Source organism: Podarcis melisellensis (assembly GCF_964234715.1).
Source record: "Podarcis melisellensis genome assembly, chromosome: 9".
In the NCBI taxonomy this organism is placed as follows: Eukaryota; Metazoa; Chordata; class Lepidosauria; order Squamata; family Lacertidae; genus Podarcis; species Podarcis melisellensis.
The window spans coordinates 77,133,775-77,140,474 of NC_138541.1; positions in this window are offsets into that span (position 1 = coordinate 77,133,775).

Sequence of the window (6,700 nt, forward strand, 5' to 3'; positions counted from 1 at the left end):
TTTTACTTGGAAAAAATGGTTTTATCTGTGCTCATTTGGTAAAGTCCTACCCTCTTGGCCAAAGTGGAGGTAACCATCTGCATTTGACTGTCAGCTATTGACCACCCAAAATCATCATTTTAAAATTCATTTCTCCTCCCCTCTTGACTTCTAACTAAACTGCCCCTTCCTGAAGACAATTTAGGATGACAAGTTTATACAGAAATATGAAATCAAGGTACTGAGAGTGGTTGCAATTCTAACCTCACTTAGCACTGAATTAAATGGGACTGATATCTAAGTAGCCATTGTTAGGTTACAATGTGGTAGCACCCTGAAACTGTCTTTATTTACTTTGGTGTAATAAAAGCATTGGCTTTCTTTGTCTTATTATGTTCTCCCTGTTTCCTTAAGCAAAGGGAAATTCCAGGGACAGCACTAAAGTGTTTCATTTTCTTTGGATGAGAGCACCAGAGACTTACAGTGTCTTCATCATATTTGCTTTATTTACAAACATGCAAATGGAGCATTAAGGGAAGCAAACAGCAGGCTTGCCTACAGCAGATCCTGGGGAAAAACATGGCACAACTCCTTCCTTACCCACTTTCAGCCAATTATTGCAAGAAACACAGCTCTCTTCTCTCCATCTTCCTTTCCTTTCTCTCCAGCAAACTACAAACTCATAATCCCCCCTCCAAACACACACACATACACACAACCTGCACACCATTGTTCTGAGATACCAGCCCTGCAGGTGGAACATCTGCAGTGATTAGTGTGTGCTCAACATCTCATAGATTAATAACACAGACAGGTTTGTGGTGCCTGGTTCTCTTAGCAAGAACCAGGACCCCATTCCCCAGTCAGTGCTCAGGCTATGGGAGGAAAGTCTTTAATGAAATTAGCAAGCCCTATGGAGTGTTGGGTGGCCACTTCCACCTCAACAATAAAAGGACTGGAATCCGGCCCACCCGCCAATTTAAACCGGCCCCCGTGGCAGTATATGTCCTGGGGTAAAATCCTTAAAAAAGCTCTAAAACTTTGGGATAAAATTATTAAAAAACCTCAACAACTTCAATCCTAAAAAACAACAACTTTGGTCAGCCCTCACGTATGTTCAAGTCATCAAATCTAGCCCTATTTGAAAAAAGTTTGGGCACCCTGGGTTAGGGTTAGAGTTAGGGTTGGTGCTGAGTTTAGGGTTAGAGTTAGGGTTAGGGATATAGTTAGGGTTGAGGTTAGGGATATGGTTAGGGTTGAGGTTAGGGTTAGGGTTGGGGTTACAGTTAGTGTTTGGGTTGATCTTAGGCTTAGGCTTAGGGTTAAGGTTAGTATGAGTATTAGGGCTAAAGTTACAGTTAGGGTTAGGGCTGGCATAAAGTTTAGCGTTAGAGTTAGGGTTAGGGTTGAGATTACGGTTAGTGTTAAGGTTGAGCCTATGGTTAGCGTTAGTGTTAGAGTTAGAGTTAGGGTTGAGGTTAGGGTTAGGGCTAGGGCTAGGGCTAGGGCTAGGGGTGAGGCTGAGGTTGAGGTTCAGATTGTGGTTCGGGTTACAGTTAGGGTTGGGTTAATGTTAGGGTTAGGATGAGGGTTAGGGTTAGGGCTAGGGCTAGGGCTAGGGCTACGGCTACGGCTAAGGATAGGGTTAGGGTTAGGGTTAGGGTTAGGTTACAGGCTGGGTTAGGGTTAGGTTTTAGGTTAAGGTTACAGTTATGGTTAGGGTTAGGTCTGAGGTTAAGGTTAAGGTTAAGGTCAAGGTCAAGGTTAAGTTAAGGTTAGGGATAGGGATAGGGATAGGGTTAGGGCTAGGCTTGAGGTTAGGGCTAGGCTTGAGGTTAGGGTTAGCGTTAGAGGATAGGCTAGCGTAAGAATTAAGGTTAGGGTTACGGTTAGGGTTAGGGTTGGGGTTAGGGTTAGGGTTAGGGTTAAGATTAAGGTTAAGGTTAAGGGTAAGGTTAAGGTTAACGGTTAAGGTTAACAGTTGTTCGGGTTAGGGTTAGGGTTGGGCTTAGGGTTAGGGTTAGGGTCAGGCTTGGGGTTGAGTTTAGGGTCAGGGTCAGGGATAGAGGTAGGGTGAGGCTTGAGGTTATGGTAAAGGTAAGGGTTACGGATGGGCTCAGGGTTAGGGTTAGGGTTAGGGTTGGGGTGAGGTTGAGGGTTAGGGTTAGGGTTAGGGTTAGGGTTAGGTTTAGGTTTAGGTTTAGGGTTAGGGTTAGGGTTAGGGTTAGGGTTAGTGTCAGAGCTGCCTCCAGGTCCCAGCTCACAGAGGACCAACGCTAGCCGGTTATAATGTACAAAAGTCTTTATTGAAGTTCAGTTTCCATTTCCAAGCCGCAGCGTGCAACTCTACGTCTAGAACCTAGACCGGCAAACCGTCAGAGTCTCCGCCCCCTGTACACCAGTTTAAGACCCTGGCCTTACTCCACCTCTTCCGTTGTTCTTTCCTCCTCTGGGTCCGTCTGCCCCCCGGGGTCTCCTCCTTCCTGGACTCCTCTGACGCTGACCCCCCTGACTCTTGTCCCTCCTTTCGGCGGGCTTTAGGACCTGGTTCCCTATCTAGGCTACCTGCTGTGCCGCTCGCCTGTACATTTGAACTTGGCGCGCACGCCCAGTGGGCAACCTTCCTCTTGACCGTTTCCGTGCTCTCCGAAGGAGGCGTGGTCAATCCTGACTCATCTCCTCTCGCTGGTGGTGAGCAGCCTGGTCCCGATACCTGGGACTCCTCCCCCCCACTGCGCTCTGGTGGGGAAGCTGGTCCTGATTTCCAACTGCTGCTCTCTGAGTCCCCTCTGGCCCCTTCCTTCTGGGGTGTCCCCCTTGGCACCCCCCTTGCCCTGGCCATAGGCGCCCCCTTCTGTGAATCTTCCGATTCGCTGGAGAGACTCAGGGAATCCCTCGGACCACTGTCATTGCCTACGCTCCCCTCGGATTCCTCCCCCTCGCTCTCCATTTCCTCCCTCTCCTGTGCCTCTGCTCCTGAGCCCCTGACATCCATCCCCCCCTCGAAGCCCCCCCTTCCCCCTCCCCTCCTTCAGGTGTGGGTTCTGTGTGCTCCATCGTTATGGGGGTGAGTGCCGGATACAGTTCGTCCCCCGTGGCGTGCATCCAGCCGGATAAGTCCGGATAGTCCTCCATGGTCTCGCCGACGGCGATCTCCTCTGCTTCCATCTCTTTGCCTCCGTGCTCGAACCCAAGGTCCTCCCCCAACACGTCCGTGTCCGTCTCTCCCCCGGTCGCCTCGGGGGATGTTGCCTGCCAAGGCCCCTTCAGCCACTTCCTGCGCCACTGCTCCTCCGGTTGATTGTCCCACCAGTAAGAGCGGTCTGTGGCAGACCCCGAGGGTGATCCCTCCGGGGAACGTGTGTCGGGTGCTGGTTCCTCGTCCGATGAGAACCCCTGGAACGTGCTGGCTGAAAGTGTGGGTGTGAAAAGATATTCATCGAAATTATCTGCCGGCATAGGTCTGTGTGGGAAGAGTGCGTGGAACTCGTCCTTGAGGTAGTGCTCCTCCACCGCATAGTACAGCACCCAGCTGTTGGCGCTGGCCGGGGTACCTTCCCTGGCGAGGAGATACTCAACCCCCTCTTCCCCCCATCTCGAGTCTAAAATCTCTGTGACCTCCTTGATAGGCTCCCCCCTTGGTGACCCCCCCTCCGTGGGCGGGTCTGGTGCCGTCCCTGGCGCCTGAAACCTGTGAGGTGCCTTGTAGGGCGTGAGCACTGATCTATGAAAGACCGGGTGCATTCTGGATCCCTCCGGAAGTGTCAACCGGAAGGCCACTGGATTGATCCTTGCCTCGACTTGGTAAGGCCCTATCTGCTTATGTGCAAGCTTCTTCTTCGCTAACGATCTGGTTGGCACTGCCTGGGCTGCTAACCAGACCCAGTCTCCCACCTGTCTGTCTTCCCCAACCCTTCTATGTCTGTCAGCCTGCAGCTTGTATGCGTGTTTCGCTAGTTCTAACTGCCTTCGGAGCTGTTCGTGGACCTCCTGCAACTCCGACGCGAAGGCGTCTGCTGCCTGTGGCTCCCCCTCCCCCACGCTCTCTAATCCCGGGAAGGTTCTGGGATGCCTCCCATTGTTGGCAAAGAACGGTGTCACCCCCGTGGAAACGTGCTTCGTGTTGTTGTAGGCGAACTCGGCGAGCGGCAGGTAGTCCACCCATGTCGTAGGCTGCTGATTCGCGTAGCATCTCAGGTACTGCTGCATGATGGCGTTGACCCTCTCCGCTTGTCTGTTGGTCTGCGGGTGTCTCGCCAACGCTAGGTTGATCTTGACGTTCAGGATGCCCATCAGCTTCTGCCAGAAGTTCGAGATGAACTGGCGCCCCCGGTCGGACAGGATAGACCGTAGTAGACCGTGAACCTTGAACACGTAGTCTATGAACAGTTTGGCGGTCGGTTCCGCTGTGGCCACCTTCGCGCACGGAATGAGGTGGGCCATTTTGGTGAACATGTCCACCACCACGAGAACTGCTGTTTTGCCCCGCGAGCTGGGTAGATCCGTGACAAAGTCCAGAGCCACCCTCTCCCACGGTTCGAGCGGGGTCTGCAGCGGTTCCAGCAGTCCCGCCGGCGGTCTGTGTACTGGTTTGGCCCTTTGGCATGTGTCGCACCTCGTGACGTAATCCGCGACTTCCCCCCGCATCTTGGGCCACCAAAAGTCTCTGGCTACTAATTCTACAGTCTTCTCTTTGCCAAAGTGCCCGGCGGTGGGTGCGTCGTGCAACTGCTGCAGTACCTTCGCGCAGAGGTCGTCTCCCGGTACATAGAGGGCCCCTTTGCGGATGAGCAGTCCGTCGCGTATCTGGAACTCGTCGTCCTTCGCTGTGCCACTGCGCACCTCCTCCATCTTGGCTCGTGCGAAGGAGTCCGCCTGCAGCGCGCGCCGTACGGTGTCCAGGTCCACGGTGGCCGAAGCGCACGCCCACGCTTTCGGTGCGAAAATGTGCTTGGCCGCCGCCAGTGCCGCTTCCTCGAGATACTGCGGCTTCCTGGACAGTGCATCTGCCATGACGTTGTCTCCTGGGATGTACTCTATCCTGAAGTCGAAATCCGCAAAGAACTCCGCCCAGCGTATGTGCCTCTGGTTCAGGAACCTTGCCGTGCGCCAGTACTCCAGGTTCTTATGGTCCGTGTGGACCTGCACTGTGTGTTTGGCTCCGATGAGGAAGTGCCGCCACGCCTTGAATGCTGCATGAATGGCCAGCAACTCCCTGTCCCAGATGGCGTAGTTCTGCTCCGACTTGCTGAGTTTCCTGGAGTAGAAAGCGCACGGCCTCCAGTCCCCTTGCGGATCTTGCTGCAACAGGACCGCTCCCACAGCCCTGTCTGAGGCGTCCGTTTCAACCCTCATCGGTTTGCTGGGGTTCACATGCAGTAGCTCCTCTTCGGACGCGAAGAGACGCTTGAGCTTCTGGAAGGACTGCTCCGCCTGCTCCGTCCAGAGGAACTTCTTCTTCTTGGAGCTGAGAGTGTCGGTAATGGCCGCCGTCTGCATAGCGAACCCCTTGATGAACTTGCGATAAAAGTTGGCAAAGCCGACGAACCTCTGGACCTCCTTCCGATTGCGCGGGCTCTTCCAGTCCAACACTGAGCGGACCTTGGCGCTGTCCATGGCGAGCCCCTTGTCGGACAATTTGTAGCCCAGGAAATCCACCTCCGTCATGTCGAACTGGCACTTCTCCAGTTTGGCGTACAGTCTGTGATCCCGTAGTCTCTGCAGAACTTCCTTGACGTCCCTCTCGTGAGCCTCCTGCGATTCTGAGAATATCAGGATGTCGTCCAGGAAGCAGACGCACTTCTTGTAGAGGAGTCCCGCTAACACGTGATGCATGAAGGCTTGGAAACAGTGGGAGCCATTTTGTAATCCAAACGGCATAACTCTGTATTCATAGGTGCCCAGGGGCGTGAACATGGCTGTCTTCCACTCGTCACCCTCCTGTATGCGAATAAGGTTGTACGCCCCTCACAGATCCAACTTGGTGAAGATGCGTCCTTTCCTCACCGTCGCGAGTAGGTCGTCGATTTTGGGCATGGGAAAGGCCGTGGGCTTGGTTTTCGAATTCAAAATTCTGTAATCAACCACAAGCCTTTTTGGGGGCGTGTCTTTTTTCTTCACGAAAAACACGGGACTGCCCCCCACTGCTCTGGACTCCCGGATGAAACCGCGCTTCAAGTTGTGATCTATGAACTCCCTGAGTTCTTGCAGTTCGTCTTCCGATATGGAATACAGTTTCCCGGTCGGCAGTGTCGCCCCCGGCAGGAGGTCAATCTTGCAATCATAGGACCTGTGGGGAGGCAGCTTGTCCGCTTCCTTCTCGCAGAAAACCTCCAAAAACGCTGCGTACTTGTGGGGCACTGCTTGCAGCGTGCCTAATTGTAGCTGCGGATCATCCTCTTCCCCCTCCGGACTAGGCAGGATGCAGTGTTCTGCGCAGTAGGAGGAGCCGAAAGTTAGTTGGCGCTGGTACCATGCCAATGCCGGGCTGTGCCTGTGCAGCCAACTCATGCCCAATACTACAGGCGTGTCCGACAGTTGGGTGACATTGAAGCTGATGACTTCCCGGTGATTTCCAATTTGCATCACCATCGGCGGCGTTTGCTTGACCACCTGCCCCCCTAGCAATTCTCTTCCATCGACCGTGACAACTTTCAGGGGTATCGTGGCTGGCAGGAGCTCTATGCGATGTTGCTTGATGAAATCCAGTCCTATAAAGTCT